This window comes from Chiloscyllium plagiosum, unplaced genomic scaffold (genome assembly GCF_037043375.1).
Source record: "Chiloscyllium plagiosum isolate Xiang-an unplaced genomic scaffold, Cpla_swu_hap1 HiC_scaffold_7, whole genome shotgun sequence".
In the NCBI taxonomy this organism is placed as follows: domain Eukaryota; kingdom Metazoa; phylum Chordata; class Chondrichthyes; order Orectolobiformes; family Hemiscylliidae; genus Chiloscyllium; species Chiloscyllium plagiosum.
In genome coordinates, this window is record NW_028270145.1 from 112401369 (window position 1) to 112427580 (window position 26212).

The 26212-nt window shown below is 48.9% G+C and overlaps 1 protein-coding gene across 4 annotated transcripts in view; it reads left to right on the forward strand.

The window, feature by feature from the left end:
* Window positions 1–989: 989 nt before the first annotated feature.
* tmem198ab (transmembrane protein 198ab) overlaps window positions 990–26212 on the forward strand; it is a 149251-nt gene continuing 124028 nt past the window's right edge. For 2 of the 4 annotated variants that reach the window (XM_087989366.1, XM_087989363.1), the window contains exon 1: window positions 990–1109. The gene's annotated coding sequence lies outside the window, so the exon portion shown is untranslated. Of the gene's footprint in view, window positions 1110–1166; window positions 1310–1499; window positions 1600–26212 lie in introns of those variants that run through there. The other 2 variants (XM_087989365.1, XM_087989364.1) reach the window with 2 other exon arrangements.

The following is a 26212-nucleotide window of genomic DNA, read 5'->3' on the forward strand; positions in this document are numbered from 1 at the left end:
TATGGTGTATTAGCGTTCATTAGCAGAGGGACTGAATTCAAGAGTCGTGAGGTGATGTTGCAGCTGTACAGGACCTTGGTAAGGCCACATTTGGAGTACTGTGTGCAGTTCTGGTCGCCTCACTTTAGGAAAGATGTGGAAGCTTTGGAGAGGGTGCAGAGAAGATTTACCAGGATGTTGCCTGGAATGGAGAATAGGTTGTACGAGGATAGGTTGAGAGTGCTAGACCTTTCATCATTGGAACGGCGAAGGATGAGGGGTGACTTGATAGAGGTGTATAAGATGATCAGGGAAATAGATAGAGTACAGTCAGAGACTTTTTCCCCGGGTACAACAGAGTGTTACAAGAGGACATAAATTTAAGGTGAAGGGTGGAAGGTATAGGGGGGATGTCAGGGGTAGGTTCTTTACCCAGAGAGTGGTGGGGGCATGGAATGCGCTGCCTGTGGGAGTGGCAGAGTCAGAATCATTGGTGACCTTTAAGCGGCAATTGGATAGGTACATGGATGGGTGCTTAAGCTAGGACAAATGTTCGGCACAACATCGTGGGCCGAAGGGCCTGTTCTGTGCTGTATTGTTCTATGTTCGAAGTTCTAGCAAGGCAGGCAGCATCAGGAGGGAGAGGGACACAACAAGGCAGGCAGTGTCAGGAGGGAGAGGGACACAGCAAGGCAGGCAGTATCAGGACATAGAGGGACTCAACAAGGCAGGCAGTATCAGGAGGGGGAGGAACACAGCAAGGCAGGCAGCGTCAGGACAGAGAGGGACACAACAAGGCAGGCAGCATCAGGAGGTGGAGAAGTCAGTGTTTTGGCTATAACCGTTTTTCAGGAGTCCTGATGCTGTCTGGTTTGCAGTGGTGATCTGGGATTGTATCCATTCTCCTGGTGATTTGGTTGTCATTGGACAGGAGAGCAGTGATCTGTGTGAGAGTGGTTCAGCAGTGACACAGTTAATGCCTTGTGTCTGTGTTGCTGGAGGAGCCTCTGATGTGGAGCGCACCATTTGCTGTGTAAAGGCAGGAGGTGGAATGCTCTGAGGCAAACGTTCCCCTGGATGCAGGAGGGCTGAAGCTGACTGTCTGTCCTGGTTCATCCCCAGCCTGGGAGGTAGGAAATACCCCCCCTCCCCTCCACCCTCTCTACAGAGCGGAGAGGAGGGGGCAGGTTGGCTAAAGGCGAAATGAGGAGTGGGGTCGGTGAGGATTAATTGCTGGGAACTGTGAAACAGTCTAGTGTTTAAGGGGGACTCCCTCTCTCTCTCTCTCTCTCAGTTCTTTCAGCTCGTTGGCCGGGTCTGGGAGAGTGAGGTAATATTCCAGTATCTGTTTCTGTTAGAGTTTTTGTTATTGTTGTGGGTATTGGCAGCTCTCTGGTCCCAGAGCACAAGAGGGTGGGAGGGAGGTCTGTGAGGAGGAGCTGAGGGGGTTGGGGAGGAGTGGGAGAGGGAGGGGCTGGTGAGTAACGCTGAGGAAAAATAAAGGAGTGGGATGTAGGGAGGGAGTAAGTGGAGAGAGGGAGAGAGAGAGAGAGAAAGAGAGAGAGAGAGAAAGAGAGAGAGAAAGGGAGAGACGGAGATTAATACAGCACATGAACGCTGGTGAGTACCCTTTCATTTCTGTGTCTGTTTGCCACTAAGACTGAAATATACTGGGGGAAGGCATTTGTATAAACAAGGCAGTTGGACTGGGATTTGAGACCCCTCCTCACCTCCCAGGAAGGAGAGTTGGTAGAATGTGATGTTTTTCTTTCTGGGTCTGGAGATCACCAGCAGAGAGAGAGAGAGAGAGAGAGGTTGAAATCAGGATTTAATTATCTCTGTCTCTCTCTCTCTCTCTCTGGCTTCTATCAGTGAGGACACCTCGCTGCTCTCAATATGATCAAAAGGCAGTTTTTGTTTTGAACAGGCCAAGCTGTCAGGGACAATGAGGGGTTGACAGCAATGGGGGTCTCGGTGCATACAGCGGTGGGGGGAGGTGGGGAGTGTCAGGGTTCTGGGGAGGGGGACAAAGAGAAGACAGCCCACTGTTAATGTCTGCCTTTAAAATCTGCACAGGGCCACGGACAGAGAGAGTCAGGGAGAAACAACAGAAGCAGGGGCTTGCTTTAAACAACAAGACAACGCAGGTCTCACTGGAGTCTCCTGTCATTGTTCTCTCTAATTCAGACCCTCGGTTACACACAGGAAGGCTCCTTCCAGTCTCTAGTTCAATGGCATTATGGAAATCATCATTGTTTACTGTTTAAAATTAAATGAAAAATAATCTGTATTTTCAGAGAATGTGAGGGGAGGGAGGGAGAGGGAAACCGTGCAGGAGAGAGGGAAAGATGAATTGAAACAATAGAATGAGAGTGGAGTAGGTTATCTTTGTGTGTGTGTATGTGTGCTTGTGTGTGTGTGAGGGTGTGTGTCAGTGTGTTTTGGGGGTGTGGGGGTTTGTCTGTGTGTTGGGCTGTGTGGGTGTGTGTTGGGGTGTATGGGTGTGAGTCAGTGTTTGTGTGGGTGTGTGTCAGTGTGTGTTGGGGTGTGTGTGGGTGTGAGTCAGTGTGCGTTCGGGAGTGATGGTGTGTGAGTCACTGTGTGTTGGGGTGTGTGTGGGTGAGTGTCGGTGTGTGTTGGTGTGTGTGGGTGTGAGTCAGTGTGTGTTCGGGGGTGATGGTGTGTGAGTCAGTGTGTGTTAGGGTATGTGTGGGTGTGTGTCAGTGTGTGTTCGGGAGTGATGGTGTGTGAGTCTGTGTGTGTTGGGATGCGTGTGGGTGTGTGTCAGTTTGGGTTGGGGGGTGTGGGTGAGTGGGGTGTGTGTGAGTCAGTGTGTGTTGGGGTGTGTGTGGGTGTCAGTGTGTATTGGGGTGTGTGTGGGTGTCAGTGTGTATTGGGGTGTGTGTGGGGGTGTGTGTGTCGGGGTGTGTGTGTGTGTGTGTGGGGGTGTGTGTGTCGGGGTGTGTGTGTGTGTGTGTGGGGGTGTGTGTGTGGGGGTGTGTGGGGGTGTGTGTGTGTGTCGGGGGTGTGTGTGTGTCGGGGTGTGTTTGGGGTATGCGGGTGTGTGTCAGTGTGTGTTGGGGTGTGTGGGTATATGTCAGTGTGTGGGTATATGTCAGTGTGTGTCAGTGTGTGTGGGTGTGTGTCAGTGTGTGTGGGTGTGTGTCAGTGTGTGTTGGGGTGTGTGGGCGTAAGGGTGTGTGTTGGGGTGTGTATGTGTCAGTGTGTGTTTGGGGTGAGGGAGTGTGTGTTGGGGGTGTGGGGGTGTGTGTGTGGGAGTGTGTTGGGTGTGTGTGTGGGTGTGTGTGTGTGTCTGTGGGAGTGTGTTGGGTGTGTGTGTGTGTCAGTGTGTGTTGGGATGCGTGGGTGTGTGTCAGTATGTGTTGGGGTGTGAGTCAGTGTGTGTTGGGGGTGTGGGGGGGTGTCAGTGTGTGTTGGGGGTGTGGGGGGGTGTCAGTGTGTGTTGGGGGTGTGGGGGGTGTCAGTGTGTGTTGGGGGTGTGGGGGGTGTCAGTGTGTGTTGGGGGTGTGGGTGTGTGTGTCAGTGTGTGTTGGGTGTGTGTGGGGGTGTGTTGGGTGTGTGTGTGGGGGTGTGTTGGGTGTGTGTGTGGGTGTGTGTTGGGTGTGTGTGTGGGTGTGTCAGTGTGTGTTGGGATGCGTGGGTGTGTGTCAGTGTGTGTTGGGGTGTGAGTCAGTGTGTGTTGGGGGTGTGGGGGTGTGTCAGTGTGTGTTGGGGGTGTGGGGGTGTGTCAGTGTGTGTTGGGGGTGTGGGGGGTGTCAGTGTGTGTTGGGGGTGTGGGGGTGTGTCAGTGTGTGTTGGGGGTGTGGGGGGTGTCAGTGTGTGTTGGGGGTGTGGGGGGTGTCAGTGTGTGTTGGGGGTGTGGGGGGGTGTCAGTGTGTGTTGGGGGTGTGGGGGGGTGTCAGTGTGTGTTGGGGGTGTGGGGGGGTGTCAGTGTGTGTTGGGGGTGTGGGGGGTGTCAGTGTGTGTTGGGGGTGTGGGGGGTGTCAGTGTGTGTTGGGGGTGTGGGGGGTGTCAGTGTGTGTTGGGGTGTGTGGGTGTGTGTCAGTGTGTGTTGGAGGGTGTGTGTCAGTGTGTGTCAGTGTGTGTTGGAGGGTGTGTGTCAGTGTGTGTTGGGGGGGATATGTGTGTGTGTTGGGGGGGGTGTGTTGGGGGGGTGTGTGTGTGTCGGGGGTGTGTGTCGGGGTGTGTGTGTGTGTCGGGGGTGTGTGTCGGGGGTGTGTGGGGGTGTGTCAGTGTGAATCAGTGTGTGTTGGGGTGTGTGTCAGTTGTCAGTGTGTGTTGGGGTGTGTCAGTATGTGTCAGTGTGTCGGGGTGTGTGGGGGTGTGTGTGTGTGTCGGTGTGTGTGTGTGTGTGTCGGTGTGTGTGTGTGTGTATGTCGGTGTATGTCAGTGTGTATTGGGGTGGGGTGAGTGAGGGTGGTGGACCTGGCTCTTGTTGGGTATTTCTGTGTGAATGGGCCCAATCCCAATTCCGGACATCAGCAGTGCAAGGACCAGGGTCAGGGTTAGGGATAGGGTTAGGGTTAGGGACAAGGTTAGGGTTAGTGCTAAAATTAGGTCCACGGTCTGGATTGGGGTTAAGATTAGAGTTGATGTTAGAGTTAGGGTTAGGGTTAGGGTTAGGATTCAGGCTCTGGTTGGGTTAGGGTTGGATAGGGTTCAGATTAAGGTCAGGGTTAGGGTTATGATCACGGTCAGGGTTATGGTCAGGGTTAGGGTCAAGGTGTTAGTAAGGGTTAGGGTTAAGGTTAGTGTTAAAGTTATGGTCATGGTTGGGATTTGGGTTAGGGTTGATGTTAGAGTTAAGATTAGAGTTAGGTTTGGGGTCAGGATTAGGGCTCGGATTGGTGTTCGGGTTAGCATTCAGTTTAGTGCTAGGGCTAGAGTCAGGGTTAGGGTTAGTGATTCGGTCGTTGTTCGGGTTGGGGTTAGGGTTGGCGTTGGTGTTATGGTTAGGATTAGAGTTAGGGTTAGGGTTGGTGTTGGTGTTATAGTTAGGGTTAGAGTTAGGGTTGGTGTTGGTGTTATGGTTAGGGTTAGGGTTGGCGTTGGTGTTATGGTTAGGGTTAGAGTTAGGGTTGATGTGATAGGGTTAGGATTAGGGTTAGGGTTAGAGTTAGGGTTGGTGTTATTGTTACAGTTAGGATTAGAGTTGGGGTTGATGTTAGGATTGGGTTAGGGTTAGGGTAAGGGTTAGGGTTAGAGTTAGGGTTAGGGTTGGTGTTACTGTTACAGTTAGGATTAGAGTTGGGGTTGATGGGTTAGGGTTAGGGTTAGAGTTAGGGTTAGGGTTAGGGTTGGTGTTACTGTTACAGTTAGGATTAGAGTTGGGGTTGTTGGGTTAGGGTTAGGGTTAGAGTTAGGGTTAGGGTTGGTGTTACTGTTACAGTTAGGATTAGAGTTGGGGTTGTTGGGTTAGGGTTAGGGTTAGAGTTAGGGTTAGGGTTGGTGTTACTGTTACAGTTAGGATTAGAGTTGGGGTTGTTGGGTTAGGGTTAGGGTTAGAGTTAGGGTTAGGGTTGGTGTTACTGTTACAGTTAGGATTAGAGTTGGGGTTGTTGGGTTAGGGTTAGGGTTAGGGTTAGGGTTAGGGTTGGTGTTACTGTTACAGTTAGGATTAGAGTTGGGGTTGTTGGGTTAGGGTTAGGGTTAGGGTTAGGGTTAGGGTTGGTGTTACTGTTACAGTTAGGATTAGAGTTGGGGTTGTTGGGTTAGGGTTAGGGTTAGAGTTAGGGTTAAGGTTGGTGTTACTGTTACAGTTAGGATTAGAGTTGGGTTAGGGTTAGGGTTAGGGTTAGGGTTAGGGTTAGGGTTGGTGTTACTGTTACAGTTAGGATTAGAGTTGGGGTTGATGGGTTAGGGTTAGGGTTAGAGTTAGGGTTAGGGTTAGGGTTAGGGTTGGTGTTACTGTTACAGTTAGGATTAGAGTTGGGTTAGGGTTAGGGTTAGGGTTAGGGTTGGTGTTACTGTTACAGTTAGGATTAGAGTTGGGTTAGGGTTAGGCTTAGGGTTAGAGTTAGGGTTAGGGTTGGTGTTACTGTTACAGTTAGGATTAGAGTTGGGGTTGATGTTAGGATTTAGGTTGCGGTTGGGTTGATGTTACTATTAGGGTTGGGGTTTAGTTTGTGGTTGGTGTCCTGTTTGTGTGATAGGGTTAGGGTTAGGGTTAGGGTTAGGGTTAGAGTTAGGGTTAGGGTTAGGGTTAGGGTTGGTGTTACTGTTACAGTTAGGATTAGAGTTGGGTTAGGGTTAGGGTTAGGGTTAGGGTTAGGGTTGGTGTTACTGTTACAGTTAGGATTAGAGTTGGGTTAGGGTTAGGGTTAGGGTTAGGGTTAGGGTTGGTGTTACTGTTACAGTTAGGATTAGAGTTGGGGTTGATGTTAGGATTTAGGTTGCGGTTGGGTTGATGTTACTATTAGGGTTGGGGTTTAGTTTGTGGTTGGTGTCCTGTTTGTGTTAGGGGTTAGAGATGCTTGTGGGGGTTAGGGTAGCATTGGGGTTAGGTTTAGGATTGTGGCTATGGTTATGGTTTGGGTTGTGACTGGGTTAGGGTTAGGGTTAGGGTTCAGGTTAAGATTAAGGTTGGGTTCGGGTTAAGGTTAGGGTTGGGTTAGAGTTTGGACTGGGGTTATGTTTAGACTTACAGTTAGAGTTGGATTAGGATTAGGACTGGGGTTATGGTTTGAGTTAGTTGGGTTAGGGTTGGGGTAGGGTTATGTCTGGGGTTATGGTTAGGGTTAGTTGGGTTAGTGTTGGGTTAGGGTTAGGTCAGGGGTTATGGTTAGGGTTAGTTGGGTTTGGGTTAGGGTTGTGTTAGGGTTAGGACCGGGGTTATGGTTAGGGTTAGTTGGGTTTGGGTTAGGGTTGTGTTAGGGTTAGGACCGGGGTTATGGTTAGGGTTAGTTGGGTTAGGGTTGAGTTTGGGTTAGGACCGGGGTTATGGTTAGGGTTAGTTGGGTTAGGGTTGGGTTAGGGTTAGGTCTGGGGTTATGGTTAGGGTTAGTTGGGTTAGGGTTAGGACCGGGGTTATGGTTAGAGTTAGTTGGGTTAGGGTTGGGTTAGAGTTAGCTCTGGGGTTATGGTTAGGGTTAGTTGGGTTAGGGTTGGGTTAGGGTTAGGTCTGGGGCTATGGTTAGGGTTAGTTGTGTTTGGGTTAGGGTTGGGTTAGGGTTAGGACCGGGGTTATGGTTAGAGTTAGTTGGGTCAGGGTTAGGTCTGGGGCTATGGTTAGGGTTAGTTGGGTTTGGGTTAGGGTTGGGTTAGGGTTAGGACTGGGGTTATGGTTAGAGTTTGTTGAAGAGTATTTTTGCTAGAAAAGGACAGCAAGTCAGGCAACATCTGAAGAGCAGGAGAGTTGTAATTTCAAGTGTAAGCCCTTCATCAGAAATCAAGAGCTTATGCTCAAAATACTCTTCGACTCTGATCTTCAGCATCTGCAGGCCTCATGCCTATGGTTATGGTTATGGTTAGGGTTAGGGTTAGGGTTAGGGTTAGGGTTAGGGTTAAATATAGAGAAAGGTACAGAAGGCAGGTTTCAAGCTGGGAGGCATTGGGTGACTGATGGATTATTGAAGCAGGAAATTATGGGATTAACACAGAAACCATTTGGCTGCTCCACGTGGGGCAGGTATCTGATGGTCCAATTGGATGGGCGAGCACCAACTGTCATTATAGGAGCAGCTGGTGCTAACGGTCTCACCGTCTGGCTTGGCTATAGGTGAAGCCACTAGTGCCTCCTCTCAGTTGCTGAAGAGCACTGCAGGTTGAAGGGTCACTCCAGAGAGCTGAGCACTGATCACCCTGCCCCCTACAGCTGAACCAAGGGTGTACTGTCCTGTTAGTGGTGGCAGCTTTCAGTTGAGATGCTGAACTGTGCAAGTGCCCTCTCTCTTTGGGATCTTGCTGTGTTTTCCACACTACAGTCGGTGACCACATTTGCAAAGACATTCACTGGTAGCTGAGATATCAGGACAGGTGCTCTGTGAATGCAGGTTTTATGGGCTTCCCTCCAGATTTATATTTTCAGGAATCACGTGCCTCAGTGACACAGGTAGAGGACTGGATTCCCACATTCCGGAGAATTGTCAGGAGTAGAGACAGGGTGCCAGGGATTGGATCATTCCATTACCCAGATGAAGGAGAACGTGGGATTATCCACCAGGACATTGTTCATTAACTCCAGGATTTGTCATCACCTCCTACAGCAGTCTGCAGAGATTCCACCCCAATCCACACCAACTACAGACTGTGTGTCTGTGTGTGAGTTTGTGTGTGTTTATCTATGTGTGTGTATCTGTGTGAGTGTATGTGTCTAAGTTCGTGTAAGTGAGTGTATGTCGGTGTGTATATGTTTGTGAATGAGTGAGTGAGTGAGTGCGTCTGTCTGTATGTGTGTGTGAATGTGCTCTGTGTCTGTGTGTGTGTGTCTGTGTCTGTGTTTGAATGTGTGTGTCTGTGTATGTGGGGTGGAACATGAGGAGGTAGGTGTATCAGGCTATGTGTATCTTTGTGTGTGTGCGCCTCTGTGTGTGTGCGCCTCTGTGTGCGTGTCTGTCTGTGTCTGTGTCTGTCTGTTTGCTGATGCAGTATGGACAGAGGTTCCGTCTGCCTGTGATACTCACTGTAGCTGAACAGCCAGCAGTCTTTCACCACTTGGACTCTCAGAGTTAAAAGGGGCTGGTGTAATTGAGATAATACTGACCAATGCCCACAGACTCTCGGTTTATCGCCTGCTCAATTCTGCAGGGAAACAGCTTCAAGATGGTACCTTTCAAGCTAATTCCCTCCCCTCCCAGTGAGCCACTTGGGTAGAGCTACCATCTCCACTTGGTACCACGCCCTGCTGCTGCTATAGGGTCTCCACCTCTGAGCAATTAAATCGCCAAATTGTTACCGTGCAAAAGGAGGCCATTTGGCCCATCGTGCCTGTACTGGTTCCATTCCCTAACACCAATCCCCTACTGTTTTTTCATTGCCCTGCTCACCATTTCTATCCAGATAACCATCCAATCCCTGTCAAAATGCCTCAATTGAACCTGCCTCCCCCATGTTTCCAGGCAGTGGATTTCACACCCTAACTATTCACTGGGTGAATGAGTCTGACCTCACTTGTTTTGTTTACACCGCACTGTTAAACCTATGCCCTCTCATTATTCTTTCTTTTACGAGCGGAAACTGTTTCTCCCTATCCAGCTCACTATGATGTCGAAAACCTTTGTTAAATCTCTCAGCCTTCTTCTCTCCAGAGAGAGCAGTCCCAACCTTTTCAATCTCTCCTCATCATGGAAGTCTCTCATTCCTGGAACCATTCTTGTAAATCGCTCTACACTCTCTCCAATAGACTCACACCTTTCCTGTAATGTGGTGCCCACTGCTGTATAAAACACTCCAGCTGAGGGCTAACAAGGGTCTTGTACAAGTTGAGCATCACCTCCTTGCTCTTGTTCTCTATGTCTCTCTTAATAAAGTTGAGAACCTCGTGCGCTTTATTAACTACTCTCTCCCCCATCCCACCACCTTCAATGATTTGTGCACATAAACCCCTAGCTTCCTCTACTCCTGCCCCCCCTGTAGAATGTACCCCCTACTTTATATGTTCTTCTTATCAAAGTGCATCACTTCACAGTTCCCTGCATTGAACCTCATCTGTACCCATCCACTAAATTGTCCTTTTGGAGTTGCACACTGTCCTCCTCACAGTTTACAATCCTTCCAAGCTTCACGTCATCAGCAAACTTTGAAACTAGCCCCTGCACACCAAGATCCAGATCATTGAGATAAATCAGGAAAAGCTAGAGGCCCAATACTGACACCTGGGGAACTCCACTACCCTTCCTCTGGCCCAAATAATATCCACTGACCAATGCTGTGTCCAATCACTCAGTCCATTTTGTATCCACATTGCTACTTTTGTACCATGACCTATAACTTCCTTCCCAAGTCTGTTGCATGACACTACATCCATGTAGACCACACCAACAGCGTCACCCTCATTGAGCCTGTTACCTCCTCAAAAAATTCAGTGAGTCAGTAAAACACAATTTCCCTTTAGGAATCCATGCTGACCCTTTGTGACCAACTCATCATTTTCCATGTAACTATTAATCCTGTCCTGAAAAAAATTGTTTCTCAAAGATTCCCACTGCTAAAGTTAAACTGACTGGTGTGTAATTTCTGATCCAATCTTTACAAACTTCCTTCAACAAGGGCCATAATGTTTGCAAATCTCTGGAACCTCCTGTGAAAGACTGAAAGATTGTACCCCGTGCCCCAACAATTTCTCTGCTCACTTACCTTCAGAATCCTTGAATGCATCTCACCCAGTCCCAGTGCTTTGTCAACTTCAACAACCAACTTCAATATCCAAGATTCCTGATGAAGGGCTCCTGCCCGAGACGTCGACTTTCCTGCTCCTCGGATGCTGCCTGACCTGCTGTGCTTTTCCAGCACCACTCTAATCTAGACTCTAATCTCCAGCATCTGCAGTCCCCACTTCCACCTAATCTATCCAAGATATCTTCCTTATTAATTTGAACACTTCTAATGATTGAGTTTCCTCTTCTGTACTATGACCTGGACAGGATCTGCCTCTTTTATAAAGACAGATGCAAAGTATTCTTCTAGCGCCCCAATCACGCCCCTTGACTCCGAGTGTAAATCCCCTTTTTAGTCTCTGTTTGACTCTGCACCTCCTTTAGCCACCCTCTTACTGTTATTATGCTTATCTGTTCCCTTTATGTTTGCTGCTTGTGTTTAGCAAGGGGATGGTTAGCTTGGGTGGATAGTTTGAGGTACAGACAAAGGACAAGCAGCTAGATAAACGCACCATCGTCCCAGCAAATGGCTGATAGTGTGGGTTGGTTTTCTGCACTAGCTCATGAAGGTCTCATGAAGACCCTGCCTTTCCAACCTCTTCCCTTGCCTGAGCTGTGGTGACCCACTCTCCACAGTCTGCATCTCTGTCATGGTTGTCAAACTTGAAAGGGTTCAGAAAAGATTTACAAGGGTGTTGCCAGAGCTGGAGGAGCTGAGCTACAGGGAGAGGCTGAATAGGCTGGGGCTGTTTTCCCTGGAGCGTCGGAGGCTGAGGGGTGACTTTATAGCCCTTTTGGCTATGTAAAACACTTCTGCACCCTTTTAAGTTTCACAACATCTTTTCCCCAGGGTGAGGGAATCCAGAACTAAAGAGCATTGGTTTAAAGTGGGGAGGAAAGATTTAAAAGAGACCTAAGGGGCAATGTTTTCACGCAGAGGGTGGTACGTGTATGGAATGAGCTGCCAGAGGAAGTGATGGAGCCTGGTACAATTACAGCATTTAAAAGGCATCTGGATGGGTGTATGAATAGGAAGGGTTTGGAGGGATATGGGCCAACTGCTGGCAAATGGGTCGAGATTAAGTTAGGGTACTTGGTCGGTGTGGACGGGTTGGGCCGAAGGGTCTGAACATCTCTATGAGTCGATGAGCAGTCTGCTGAGGCTCTGGTGACTTTACCCTAGCTGCTTGTCCTCTCTCATCATTCCTTTTCGTTTCTCTTGTGTTGTCTTTTCAACTCCCTGTTACACCTCTCCTATTGGATATCAATTGTATTTTCTACCTTACACCTTTCATAAGCACAAATTTTCATTTTCATGTTAATTTCTACCCCCTTTATCATCCAGGGAATTCTGCATTTGTTTGTCCTCCCTTTTCCATTCAAGGGAATATACCTTGACTATCCCTGAAACGTCTCCTCTCTGAAGGTGACCCATTGTTCAGTTATCGATCCTCCCAGTAATGGCAGCTCACCACCCATTTATTTCTGGATTTAGATTAGATTCCCTACAGGGTGAAAACAGGCAATTTGGCCCAACAAGTCTACACCAACCTTCCGAAGTGTAACCCACCCAGACCCTTTCCCCTATATTTACCCCTGACTAATGCACCTAACACTATGGGCAGTTTAGCATGACCAATGCACCCTGACCTGCACATCTTTGGACTGTGGGAGGAAACCGGAGCACCCGGAGGAAACCCACGCTGACGCGGGGAGAATGTGCAAACTTCATTCGATTCCTGCCTCAGTGACTGTCTGTGTGGAGTTTGCACATCAAACCCAGGTGCCTGGCGCTGTGAGGCAGCAGTGCTAACCACTGAGCCACCATACTGCCCGTCATTATAAGGCATTCTCCTCCTGCATGCAGAACGTTATGAAGCAGTAATCACGGAGCCACTCCATGGTGTTGAAGACTGAAGGCTGTGTCCTCGGGAGCCCACTGCCAGAACAGGCACAAAATGTCTGTTTGGCACACGGGGAGGTTGTTGGATGGGTAAGGGGAGAGACAGATGCACACTCTGTTCTTGCTCCTGCTGCCAATTTGATTCTCGCTGTTTTCCCTGCTGCCAGTGCCTTGCATTTCCCTTCCTCACTCTCACTCTGTTACTGACTCTAATCTCTCTTTAACCTTATCTCCTGGACTGACCAGTTAGCGGAGGGACAACTATCATCAGCTGTCCTCCTTTCAAATCCCATCCAAAATATCCCCAGATTTTAGTGTTGGTCAGATGTTTGGAATGTGTCTGTGTCAGTGTGTGTATGTGAGTGTATGTCTGAGTGTGTCAGTATGTGTATGTGTGTGCCTATGTGTCAGTATATGTGTGTGTTTCTGAGTGTGTGTCTATCTGTGAGTGTGTGTCTGTGCGTCTGTGTATCTTGTGTTTGCATCTGTGTGCGTGTGTGTGTGTGTGTGAGAGAGTGAGTGTATATCTGTGTATGTGTGTCTGTGTGCGTGAGTGTGTGTGAGAGTGTGAGTGTATATCTGTGTTTGTGTCTGTGTGTGTGTGAGTGTTTCTGTGTGTGTGTATCTTGTGTATGTGTGCATGTTTGTCTGTCTGAGTGTATGTGTTGTGTGTGTGTGTATCTTGTGTTTGCATCTGTGTGTGTGTCTGTGTGCGTGAGTGTGTGAGAGAGTGTGTGTATATCTGTGCTTGTGTGTGTTTGTGTCTGTGTGTCTGTCTATGTATGTGAGTGTTTCTGTGTGTGTGTATCTTGTGTTTATGTGTGCGTGTGTGTCTGTGTCTGAGTGTGTATGTGTTTGTGTGTGTGTGTGTGAGACAATGTGTCTGTATCTGAGTGTGTGTGTGTGTCTGTATCTCAGTGTGTGTGTTTGTGTGCGAATGTTGTCTGTGTTGTGTGTATCTTGTGTTTGTGTGAGTGTATGTGTCTGTGCGTGAGTGTGTGTGTGTGTGTGAAAAGTGCAGTCCAATGTGATACTGTTATCTAGAAGCGAGCAAAGGATAAACCAGGGAATTACAGGCTGGTCAGTCTAATCTCAGCACTGGGGAAACTATCGGGACAAAATTAATCTGCATTTGGAGAGGCAGGGATTAGTTGAGAATTAGTCACTCTGGTTTTGTCATGGGGAGGTCGTGTCTGACCAATTTGATTGAATGTTTTGAAGGAGTGACTGGGCATGTAGATGAAGGCAATGTTTTTGATGCAGTCTATGAGGTTCAGAAAGGCTTTTGACAAGGTCTCACATGGGATGCCGATAGTGAAGGGAAGAGCCCATTGGTTCCAAGGAGATTTGGCAAATTCGATCCAGAATTGACCGAGGGGCAGGAAGCAGAGGGTGATTTGATTTGATTTATCACTGTCATGGGTGTACCTAAGGAGAGTGAAGGGTTTTGGTTAGTATGCAGTACAGGCAGATCATAAATTACAAAGACATAAAGAACATTGGGTGTTTGAACAGAGCGAGGAATACAGCGGTACAGCTGCAGAGAAGGTGCACAGAGAGCGAGATCAACATTAAGTGTGAGATTTGAGAGGTCCATTCAGGAGTCTAATGACAGCGGGGAAGAAGCTGTTCTTGAATCTGTTGATACGTGTGTTTAAGCTTTTGTCTCTTCTGCCTGACAGAAGAGTTCGGTAGAGATTGTAACTGGGGTGGGAGGGGTCTTTGATAGTGTTGGCTGAGGCAACTATCATCAGCTTCCTGAGGCAGCGGGAAGTACAGATGGAGTCAATGGATGGAAGGATGGTTTGCCTGATGGACTGGGCTGTGTTCAGAACTCGGCTGTTGAAACTTTATTGCTGGAACAGCACAGCAGGTCAGGCAGCATCCAGGGAACAGGAGATTCGACGTTTCGGGCACAGGCCTTTCATTCCTGAAGAAGGGCCTGTGCCCGAAACGTCGAATCTCCTGTTCCCTGGATGCTGCCTGACCTGCTGTGCTGTTCCAGCAATAAAGTTTCAACTTTGATCTCCAGCATCTGCAGACCTCACTTTCTCCTCAGAACTCGGCTGTGCCCAGCTTCTTGTGGTCCTGGGCAAAGCAGTTGCTGCACCAGGTCATTATGCACCCGGATGGAATGTTTTCCATGGTGCATCCATAGCAGTTAGTGAGGGTCCTTATGGACATGCTGAATGTCCTTAGACTCCTGAGGCATTGTTGTGCTTTTGTGACCGGTGATGGCTGTGGGATGTTTTTCCAACTGGAAGTATGTGTGTCCAGTTGAATCCCATGGGGATCAGTGCTGTTTGTGGTTAATATGAATGATTTCAGCTTGAATGGATAATGGTTGATCATTAAATTTGTGGTTGATATGAAAATTGGTGGGGTGGTAAATAGTGAGGAGGACAGCCACAAATTACAGGAGGATATAGACAGGATGGTCAGATGGACTGACCAGGGGCAAAGGGAATCCAATCCAGAGAAATGAATATAGTTGGTTCTGATATAATACAATAGTTCTGTTCTCGTGCAATCTAGTGTTATAAGGAAATAGCTGCAGCATTTAAACTAATGGGTCTGGAATTGCTTTATAGTTAATACAGGTAAGGAAGCTTACATTCTGCAAAGAACAGTTTAAATTCTTCAATCGTGTTGAAGCCGATTCATGTTGAAGAAACATGCATTATAGCAGAACCGATTGTATATGAAATGTGAGGTGATGCACTTGGGCAGGAGAAACAAGGCAAGGGAATACATGATCAATGGTAGGACCCTGAGACGTACTGTGGATCAGAGAGACCTTGGTGTGCATGTACACCAGTCCCTTAAATTAGTGGATCAGCTAGATAAAATGGCTAAGGCGGCATATGGGATACTTACCTTTATTTGTCAAGGTATAGAGTTTAAGAGCAGGGAGATTGTGCTGGAACTGTATAAAATGTTGGTTAGGCCAAAACACAGTTCTGGAATTTTCATCAAAGGAGAGATGTGATTGCACTGGAGTGCAAAGGAGATTTAGCAGGACATTGCATGAGCTGGAGAGTTTCAGTTATGATGAGAGCTTAGATGGGGCTGGGGTACTTTCCTTGGAGCAGACACTGCGGCTCACCCCCACCTTCTCCAGGGGCAATTAGGGACGGGGCAACAATGGCCACAGTCCCACAAATGAAGTTTAAAAACTGCGGTGGAGATGGCAAGGGGACGCAGTTGAAATCTATAAAATCATAGACAGAGCAGGCAGGAAGAAACCTTTCCCCTCAGTGGGAGGATTAGCGACCGGGGTGGGGGGGGGGGGGGGGGTGGTGGGCATGGATTTGAGTTCAGGGGCAGGAGGTTTAATGGTGATGTGAGGACAGACCTTCCCACCCAGAGGGTGGTGGGAATTTAGAACTCATATCCTGTCAGGGTGGGAGAGACAGAAACCCTCAGAACATTGAAGAAGGATTTAGATATGCACTCGTGATGCCAAAGCACACAAGGCTATGAGCCGAGTGCTGGGAAACAGGGTTAGAATAGTTAGGTAATTGCTTATGACCAGCATGTACTCAATGGGCCGAAGGGCCTTTTCCTCTGTTGTAGACCTCTATGACTCTATGCTATTGGTGGACCCCTACAATGCCCTTAGGGAGGTAATTCCAGGACTTTGACCTAGTGACAGTGAAGGAACGGTGATATATTTCCAAGTCAGGATGGTGAGGGCTTGGAGGGGAACTTGCAGGGGGTGGTGTTCCCATGGATCTGCAGCCCTTCTAGATTTTATTTGATTTATTATTGTCACATGCACCGAAATACAGTGAAAAGTACTGTATTGTGTGCTAACCAGACAAATCATACCTTCCATAAGTACATCAGGGTAATAGAACAGAGTGCGGAATATAGTGTTACAGCTGCAGAGAAGGTGCAGAGAAAGATCCAATTCTGATATATGAGAGGTCCATTCCAAAGTCTGATAACAGCGGGGAAAAAGCTGTCCTTGAAGCTATTGGTACGTGAATTCAAACGTTTGTATCTTTTGCCGGACGGATGAGGGTGGAGGACATTATAACCGGGGTGGGAGGGGTCTTTCATTATGTTGGCTACTTTCCCGCGGCAGTGGAAAGTATAGATGGAGTCAATGGAGAGAGGATTGGTTTGTGTGATGGACTGGGCTGTCTTCAAAAATCTCTTTATTTTCTTACGGTCTTGGGCATAGCAGTTGCCATACCAAGCTGTGATACTTCTGGACAGGATCTTTCTGTGGAGCATTTCTAAACATTGGTAAGAGTTATTGCGGACGTGCTGAATTCCCTTAGCCTCCTGAGGAAGTAGAGGTGTTTTCTTGACTGTAGCGTTGATGCGATGGACCGGGACAGATTGTCGGTGATATTTACTCCTAGGAACTTGAAGCTGTTAACCATCTCCACCTCAGCCCCATCGATACAGACAGGGGCATGTCTTCCAATCCAAAGGTGTTAGTGAATTCTTAGTGAATTTCTGCAGTGGGCTTTGTAGATAGTACACAATGCTGTTCCTGAGCATCGGTCGTGGAGGGAGTGGGTGTTTGCAGAACATTTTGGTGTCTCAGTCCTGTGATGGTTTCTATGCTCTCATTGATTCCTGTGCTAACCCCCTTCGTCTCTCCCTGTCACTGTAAGCTTCTACAACAAAAACAGAATACCTCCAGCAGCCTGGAGTGGAGAGGGAGTGGAGTTAATGGACCCAACAAGAGTCATACTGAACTTGGGATGTTCATTCTGTTGCTTCCTCTCTCTCTCTCCTTCTGTCTCTTTCTTTCTCTCTCTCTTCCCCCCCGCTTTCTCTTTGTCTCTCTCTCTCCCCCCTCTCTCTGTGTATCTCTCTCTCTCCATCTCTCTCTCTCTCTCTCCCTCGCTCCCTCCCTCTCTCTCACTCCTCCCTCCCTCCCTCTCTCTCTCTCTCACTTCCTCTCTCTCCCTCCGTCTCTCTTTCACTCCCTTTCTCCCTTCCTCTCTCTCAGTCCCTCTCTCTCAGTCCCTCTCTCTCAGTCCCTCTCTCTCAGTCCCTCTCTCTCTGTCCCTCTCTCTCCCCCTCTCTCCCTCTCTCTCTCCGTCTCTCTCTCTCTCCCCTCTCCCCATCTCTCTCTCTCTCCCCCCTCTCCATCTCTCTCTCTCCATCTCTCTCTCCCTCCCTCACACTCTCCCTCACTCCCTCTCCCTCTCTCTCCCCCTCTCCCTCTCTCTATCTCTCTCTCTCCATCTCTCTCTCTCCCTCCCTCACACTCTCCCTCACTCCCTCTCCCTCTCTCTCCCCCTCTCCCTCTCTCTATCTCTCTCTCTCCATCTCTCTCTCTCCCTCCCTCTCACTCCCCCCTCCCTCCCTCTCTCTCACTTCCTCCCTCTCCCTATCTCTCACTCCCTCTCTCCCTTCCTCTCTCTCAGTCCCTCTCTCTCAGTCCCTCTCTCTCAGTCCCTCTCTTTCACTTCCTCTCTTTCAGTCCTTCTCTCTCCCTCTCTCTCTCCCTCTCTCTCTCCATGTCTCTCTCTCTCTCCCCCCCCCTCCATCTCTCTCTCTCTCCGTCTCTCTCTCCCTCCCTCTCTCTCTCCCTTACTCTCTCCCTCACTCCCTCTCTCTCTCCGTGTCTCTCTCTCTCCCTCCCTCTCTCTCTCGCCACTCTCCATCTCTCTCTCTCTCTCCGTCTCTCTCTCCCTCCCTCTCTCTCTCCCTTACTCTCTCTTTTACTCCCTCTCTCTCTCTCCGCAAAGGATGCCAGTCTTGCTGAGCTTCTCCAACACTGTCTGTTTTTATTTCAGATTTCCAACATCTGTGACAGTCTGCTTTTATATTAGCATAAAACCTTCTTTCTCTTCCTTTCTCCAACTTGTACTAACCCTGCTTCCCCTCGGATATATGCTCTGCCTTTGTCTCAATCACTGACTATGTTTGTGAGTCCCACATTCTCTGGAGAGAGCTCACAGTGTGTCTGACCTCCAACCGTAAAGACCAGAGGGAGGAAAGCTTCCTTTCTCTCAGTCACTGTAGAGATCTCTTTGGCCGTTTAACAATGTTGCTTGGTCAATCTTTCCACTCACCCTGCAAATCCATTGAGTTCAGTTTTTGCATTCACTGTTACATTTTTATTGCTTTTCAATGCATCCTTTTACCGTCTGGCACCATGTACACAGACTGCCTGGCTGGTTAGTCTGGAATGGGTTTGTAAGCTGCTCTCTCTCTCTCTCACACACACTCACACACACACACACTCTCACATATGCCACTCACACACACACAGTCTCTCGCTCTCACACACACACTCACTTTTACACACACTCTCCATCTCTCTCTCTCTCTCTGTCTCTCTCTCCCTCCCCCTCTCTCTCCCTTACTCTCTCCCTCACTCCCTCTTTCTCTCTCCGTGTCTCTCTCTCTCCCTCCCTCTCTCTCTCGCCACTCTCCATCTCTCACTCATACACACTCACACATATATATATATATATATATATATATATACACACACACACACAGTCTCTCTCTCTCACACACACTCACTCATGCACTCACTCACAGACATAATGGGGTGGCACGGTGGCTCAGTGGTTAGCACTGCTACCTCACAATACCAGGGACCTGCGTTCAATTCCCACCTCAGGTGGAGTTTGCACATTCTCCCCGTGTCTGCGTGGGTTTCCTCCGGGTGCTCTGGTTTCCTCCCACAGTCCAATCCAAAGATGTGTAGGCCAGATCAATTGGCCGTGCTAAATTGCCCATAGCATTAGTCAGAGGGAAATGGGTCTGGGTGGGTTACTCTTCGGAGAGTTGGTGTGGGCTTGTTGGGCCGAAGGGCCTGTTTCCACACTGTAAGTAATTTAATCATATAGACACGCACACTCTTCTCTCTCTCACAAACATGCAATTGGTTTGCTGTAACATCTGTTTTGTGGCTTAGTATGTGTTTTACTGTATTAAATAAAGTAACCCACAGAGTTAATCAATCACTGATGAGCATTTGATTATTAGACTGTTATTGTTGCCAATGTCAGACACCCTGTCTAGTTGTGTTACTGGTTGTGAGTGGTGTGTTTTCTCTCTGAGCTGGGAGGCCACATGCTCTGAGCTTAGGCACATGCTAATCGACAGTCCAACACATCGACCGGAGAATCACTGCTGCCCTCGGCCCTCTGAGATGCACACACCGTAAAGAAAGATTAAACATCATCTGCTGGAGCTTCCCGTGGAATGGGCTTTGAGCAGCTGGAGTGTAACAGCAGCTGTAACATTCCCCACAATGTCTCACTGTGAGAATAATTCAGGAGGATTCAGACAAGAGGAGAAAGGGAGGACTGCAGATACTGGAGATCAGAGTCAAAACAGCCAGCCAGGCAGCATCCGAGGAGCAGGAGGATCAATGTTTCAAGCATAAACTCTCCTGCTCCTCAGATGCTGCCTGACCGGCTGTGTTTTTCCAGCACCACACTTACTCCAGGCTAGATCCACACTCCCTCCAGCACACGGCTGGCCAAACTGAAGGGTTTAGATGATTAAAAATATTTGAGAGTGTACATCAATATAGATTAGATACCCTACCAGTGTGGAAATATGGCCCTTCAGCCCCACAAGTTCATACCGACTCTCTGAAGAGTAACCCACCCAGACCCATTCCCCATATTCACCCCTGACTATGGGCAATTTAGCGTGGCCAATCCACCCTAACCTGCGCATACTTTGGACTGTGGGAGGAGACCAGAGCACACAGAGGAAACCCACCCAGACACGGGGAGAATGTGCAAACTCCACACAGACAGTCACCCGAGGCTGGAATCGAACCTCAGTCTCTGGTGCTGTGAGGTGACAGTGCTAACCACTGTGCCACTGTGCTGTCCATAACGATGACCTCCTTTGGTAGGGAGAGGGTAGTTTTTTTAAAATTGTTTGATGGCATAGAATGTCAGCAGGTATTACCCTCAAGGGAGTTGCTTGTCCAGCCATTTCAGAAGGCAGTTTAGAGTCGACCATATCGCTGTGGGTCTGGAGTCACATGGAGGCCAGACCGGGTAAGGATGGGAGATTTCATTCCCTAAAGGACATCAGTGACCCAGATGGGAACAAGAAAGCCAGGCCATTTGGGTAATGCCATGGAGCAGTTGCCATGGCGATGAAGGGCTGTGGCAATCTGAAATGGTCCCATCTTGGGATTGATGGAGGCTGGTGGGGGAAGGGGGCTCAGGAAAAATTCTGAACAGTTTTTGTTAGGAATAGGGGTTAAGAGGTTACTGAACTAGGGAAGGTTGATGGATTTGTACAGGAGGCCTGAGATCTCAGCTGGTCACAAGGAGCACCAATGATACCCCCCCAGCTGTTGGGTAGAGTGGGGGCAGACTATTGCGGAGCAGGGGGTATGGGCTGTTGTGGAGGTTGAGAGGCAAATTATCAGGTGTGAGGGAACATGGGCTGTCAGGGGGAGATGAGGGAGATGGGGTGGGCTGTCAGGGGGAGATGAGGGAGATGGGGTGGGCTGTCAGGGGGAGATGAGGGAGATGGGGTGGGCTGTCAGGGGGAGATGAGGGAGATGGGGTAGGCTGTCAGGGGGAGATGAGGGAGATGGGGTGGGCTGTCAGGGGGAGATGAGGGAGATGGGGTGGGCTGTCAGGGGGAAATGAGGGAGATGAGGGAGATGGGGTGGGTTGTCAGGGGGAGATGAGGGAGATGGGGTGGGCTGTCAGGGAGAGATGAGGGAGATGAGGGAGATGGGGTGGGTTGTCAGGGGGAGATGAGGGAGATGGGGTGGGCTCTCAGGGGTAGAGCAGAGACAGACTCCTTTTCCCCACTTCAACCCGACCCTCTCTGCTGCCTGGAATGGGGGGTCATGTTCCTGGGTCCAGGGTTGGTGGGAGAAGGGGGAGGGAATGGGGGATTATATTGATTTGTTATTAACAATGATCAGACTGTAATGTCATCCTGAACAGTGGGATTTGTTATGGTGACCTTGCCCTGCAGGGGGCAGTACTATGGGCCATCTTTGGCAGCTGCCTTTCTCTGTGTGTGTGTGTGTGGGTGTGTGAGCAAGACTCATTACAGCCTAAGTCATAACATCACAGCAGAACTTGGTAATGTCCCCATAGTTCTACTGAACCAGAGGTCTGCTGTGTCACTGGGTGAGGGTTAACCTGAGGGTCACCATGCCTCAGGTGAGGGGACAGTCCTTCATGGTAACCTCAGCTTATGCAGGCATCGAACGCACACCGTTGCACTTACTCTGCATGACTAACCAGCTATCCAGCCAACTGAGCTAACCAACTTAAAGTAGCAGAGCGGTGGTGAAAGGACAAAGGGGCATTGCTCGAACACAGAGAACACTGGAGAAACTCAGTAGGTCTGGCAGCATCTGTGGAGAGAGAACGCAATCAGCAATGTGAGTCTGCTTCAGAATTAAGATGCACTGTGGCCTCAACGTTAACTCTCTCCGCAGATGCTGCCAGTTATGAAGAATTTCTCCAGTATTCTCAATGCACTGTTGTCGTTAAGTAATGTGGTTGAACTGGATTTCTGTGCCAGGAATTAGCGTGGATGCAGTGATATAGTGATGTTGTTATTGGGCTAGTAACTTAAAACCACAACCTCTGATCGTTGCAGACGTGAGTTCAAATCCCATCACAGCTGATGTGAAGTTTGAATTCAGTTTGAAAAAAAAACAGAAATTAAAATTCTAATTATCATGAAACCATTGTCTATTGTTTTAAAAACCCACCTGGCTCATTTGCTTTAAGGAGGAAAATCTGCCATCCTTACTTTTTTTAAAGATTCATTCATGGGATGAGGGTATTGCCAACTGGGCCATCCTTAATTGTGTACTGAAACAGACTACCTATCACCTCCATCCTCACCCCCACTCACCTATTGTACTCTTTGCTACCTTCTCCCCAGCCCCACCCTCCTCTCATTTATCTCTCCACCCTGGAGGCACTCTGCCTGTATTCCTGATGAAGGGCTTTTGTCCGAAACGTCGATTTTCCTGCTCCTCGGATGCTGCCTGACCTGCTGTGCTTTTCCAGCACCACTCTAATCTAAACTCTGGTGTCCAGCATTTGCAGTTCTCACTTTTGCCCATCCTTAATTGTCCAGAGGGCACTTTAAGAGTCAACTACATGTGACTCCAGACCCACAGCAATGTGGTTGGCTCTTAACCACCCTCCGAAATGGCGTGGCTAAACACTGTGCTCAAGGGGCAATTGAGGATTGGATTCCCTCTGGCTCAGTCGGTGATACCAACGTCCCTCGATTTGGCCTTACAGTGTGGGAACAGGCCATTCAGCCCAACAAATCCACTCTGGCTCTCCAAAGAGCATTGCACCTCGCTACCCCTGTAACCTTGCATTTCCCATGGTGAATCTATCTAAGCTACGCACCCCTGGATATTATGGGCAATTAGGCAAAAGTGCAACCTTCCCCAACCCTCCCCTCTGACCTATCACCTCCATCCCCACCCCCATTCACCTATTGTACTCTTTGCTACCTTCTCCCCAGCCTGCCCCTCATCCCAGCGGCCACTGTCCCCTTACACCATAACCCACTCACCCCAGTGACCACCGTCCCCTCACACCATAAACCCCTCATCCCAGCGACCACGTCCCCTTACACCATAACCCCCTCACCCCAGCGACCACTCTCCCCTCACACCATAAACCCACACCCCAGTGACCACCATCCCCTCACACCATAAACCCCTCACCCCAGCGACCACCATCCCCTCACACCATGAACCCCTCACCCCAGCGACCACCATCCCCTTACACCATAAACCCCTCACCCCAGCGACCACCGTCCCCTTACACCATGAACCCCTCACCCCAGTGACCACCATCCCCTCACACCATGAATCCCTCACCCACCGACCACCGTCCCCTTACACCATAAACCCCTCACCACAGTGACCACCGTCCCCTTACACCATAAACCCCTCACCCCAGCGACCACCGTCCCCTTACACCATAAACCCCTCACCCCAGCGACCACCGTCCCCTTACACCATAAACCCCTCACCCCAGCGACCACCGTCCCCTTACACCATAAACCCCTCACCCCAGCGACCACCGTCCCCTTACACCATAAACCCCTCACCCCAGCGACCACCGTCCCCTTACACCATAAACCCATCATCCCGGGAATCTCTCAGTACATTCTCTGAACTGTTTATAAACTCTTCAGTCCAACTAGTCCATGTTGACCATAATCCCAAACTAAATCTGTCCCACCTGCCTGTATTTGGCCTGTATCCCTGAAAATATTTCTTATTCATGAGTTCATCAGAATGTCTTTTAGATATTGTAACTGTTCCATCTCCACCACTTCCTCTGGAAGTTCATTCCACACCCGAACCACTCTGTGTGAAAATAAATTGCCCCTCATGTCTTTTTTAAATCGTTCTCCTCCCACCTTAAAATGTGCCCTCGAGCCTTGAACACCCTCACCCTATGGAAAAGGCCTTGCCATTCACCTTATCTATACCCCTCGTGATTTTATCAACCTCTGTTAGGTCACCCCTCAACCTCCTAAACCCCAGTGTAAATGGTCCCAGCCTCTCCCTGTAACCCGGACGCTAATACAATTGTATCGTGCCTTAAATAAGGAAATTAAATGGGGATGCTGGGAGGGTAGTTGAATTGGTAAACCTCACAACTTTTAAAAAATACTTGGATGAAGTATCATACATTCAGGGCACAGAGGGTGGTACGTGTATGGAATGAGCTGCCAGTGGAAGTGGTGGAGGCTGGTACAATTACAGCATTTAAAAGGCACCTGGATGGAAATATGAATAGGAAGGGTTCAGAGGGATATGGGCCAAGTGCTGGCAAATGGGACTAGATTAGGTTAGGATATCTGGTCGGCATGGACGAGTTGGGCGGAAGGGTCTGTTTCCGTGCTGTACGTCTCTATGACTCTAAATCCATGGGCCTAATGTTAGACAGTGGGACTAAATTAGATTGTGCGTAGTTTCGTCAGTACAGCCTCAATGGGCTGAAGGGCCTCTTTAGCGTATGATTTGCCTGAAATACATCGACAGTGGTCACGGGCTGGGGTGTGAAGCCTGCCTGTTGTTATTGTGGAGTGTGCCTTGTTTGTCACTGGGTCAGGAATGCAGCAGACCGTCCCATCAGCATTCTCTGGGTTTCCGTTCATTGCTGGCTGCTGCTGATAGCATTGTCTGCTTCACCTGAATCGGTGCTGCTTTTCAAGCCTCTCTGTGAACCAGATACTCTCCAGGTTCTACAGTTAGAAACAAACAGATGCTGCTTCATCCCCGGTTTAATCTAATCATAATAATTACGTTCGAACCCAGCGTTAATAAACTCACCACTCAATACGTGACTCAATGTTAATTTGAATATTTATCCCTCCAAATCCCACACTCACCCTGTCACTCCCTATTCTCCCGTGAAATGATGTCTCTGCGCTGACTCACTAACATCGCTCCACACTTCGATCTTATTCACCCCAGCTGGAATCCTAACAAAGAAAGGAATGTAAAATCTTGGCATTCGTATAGCGCTTGTTCTAGTCTCAATTGTCTGGTGACCTGACCAATATTGGGCCCTGCATCATTGTCACTACAGAGGGTCCCTGATTCACAAACATCCAATTTTCTGAACTCTGGGACTTAGGAACTCAGTGTGGTTCAGGGGTGTCATTTTAAAGGTACGGGCGTTTCCTGTACTTTCAGACAGCTGTTTTATATTGTTCTGCACCAATGTGTGACCAAATCAAAGAAGGCGTTTGGTAGGCTTGCCTTTATTGGTCAGAGCATTGAGTGTCGGAGTTGGGAGGTCATGTCGCAGCTGTACAGGACATTGGTTAGGCCACTCTTAGTCCATGTTTTTAAGGCAAAAGTTGATAGATATTTGAACAGTAAAGGAATTAGGGTTATGGTGGGAGGGCGGGTAAGTGGAGCTGAGGCCAAGAAAAAAATCAGCCATGATCTTATTGAATGGGGGAGCAGGCTCTAGGGGCCAAATGGCCTACCCCTGCTCCTAGTTCTTATGTTGGGTCAGCCATGATCGTATCTAATGGTGGATCAGGCTCAAGGGACTGAATGGTCTACTGTTCCTATTTCTGATGGGGTTGCATTTAAGAGTTGCGAGGTTATGCTGCTGCTCTATAGAGCCCTGGTGAGACCACACTTGGAATATTGAGTCCAGTTCTGGTCGCCTCATTATAGGAAGGATGTAGATGTTTCAGAGAGGGTGCAGAGGAGATTTACCAGGATGCTGCCTGGACTGGAGGGCATGTCTTATGGAGAGAGGTTGAGTGAGCTCGGGCTTTTCAGCCGGAGAGAAGGAGGAAGAGAGGTGACTTGATAGAGGTGTACAAGGTCATGAGGGGCATAGATAGAGTGGATAGCCAGAGACTTTTCCCCAGGGTAGAAATGGCTGTCACGAGGGGTCATAATTTAACGGTGATTGGAGGAAGGTATCGGGGAGATGTCAGAGATAGGTTCTTCACACAGAGAGTGGAATGTACTGCCAGTGGGAGTAGCAGAGTCAGAGACATTAGGGACATTTAAGCGAATGCTGGACAAGCACTTGGACGGCAGTAAATTGAGGGGTGTGTAGGTTAGGATAAATGCTTGGCACAACATAGTGGGCCGAAGGACCTGTACTGTGCCACACTGTTCTATGTTCTAGTGGAGATTTAGTATATTTTTGGTGGTACAGATTTGATGGGTCGAATGTCCTCTTCTGTTCTGTACACCTCTATGATTGTATGATCAGATATTATCCAGTTGAACAATGGAGCAGGCTTTCTGGGCTGAATGGCCTGCTCCTGTTTAAGATTAATGCAACTCATAGCAGGGTCATTTATCAAAGCAGCAGACACAGAGCACAGTGAACTGAGGGTGAGAAAGGACGGGGAGGGTCATTGAGCGAGGACTGAGGGGGCTGGTTTGGAGAATCGGGAGGGATAGGAAGACGGATTGTGTCTGCTTCGTTGAATGCAAGGCCAGAAGATTGATAGGAACGGTTAATGTTTTAATGAGGGACGACCCTGGGAA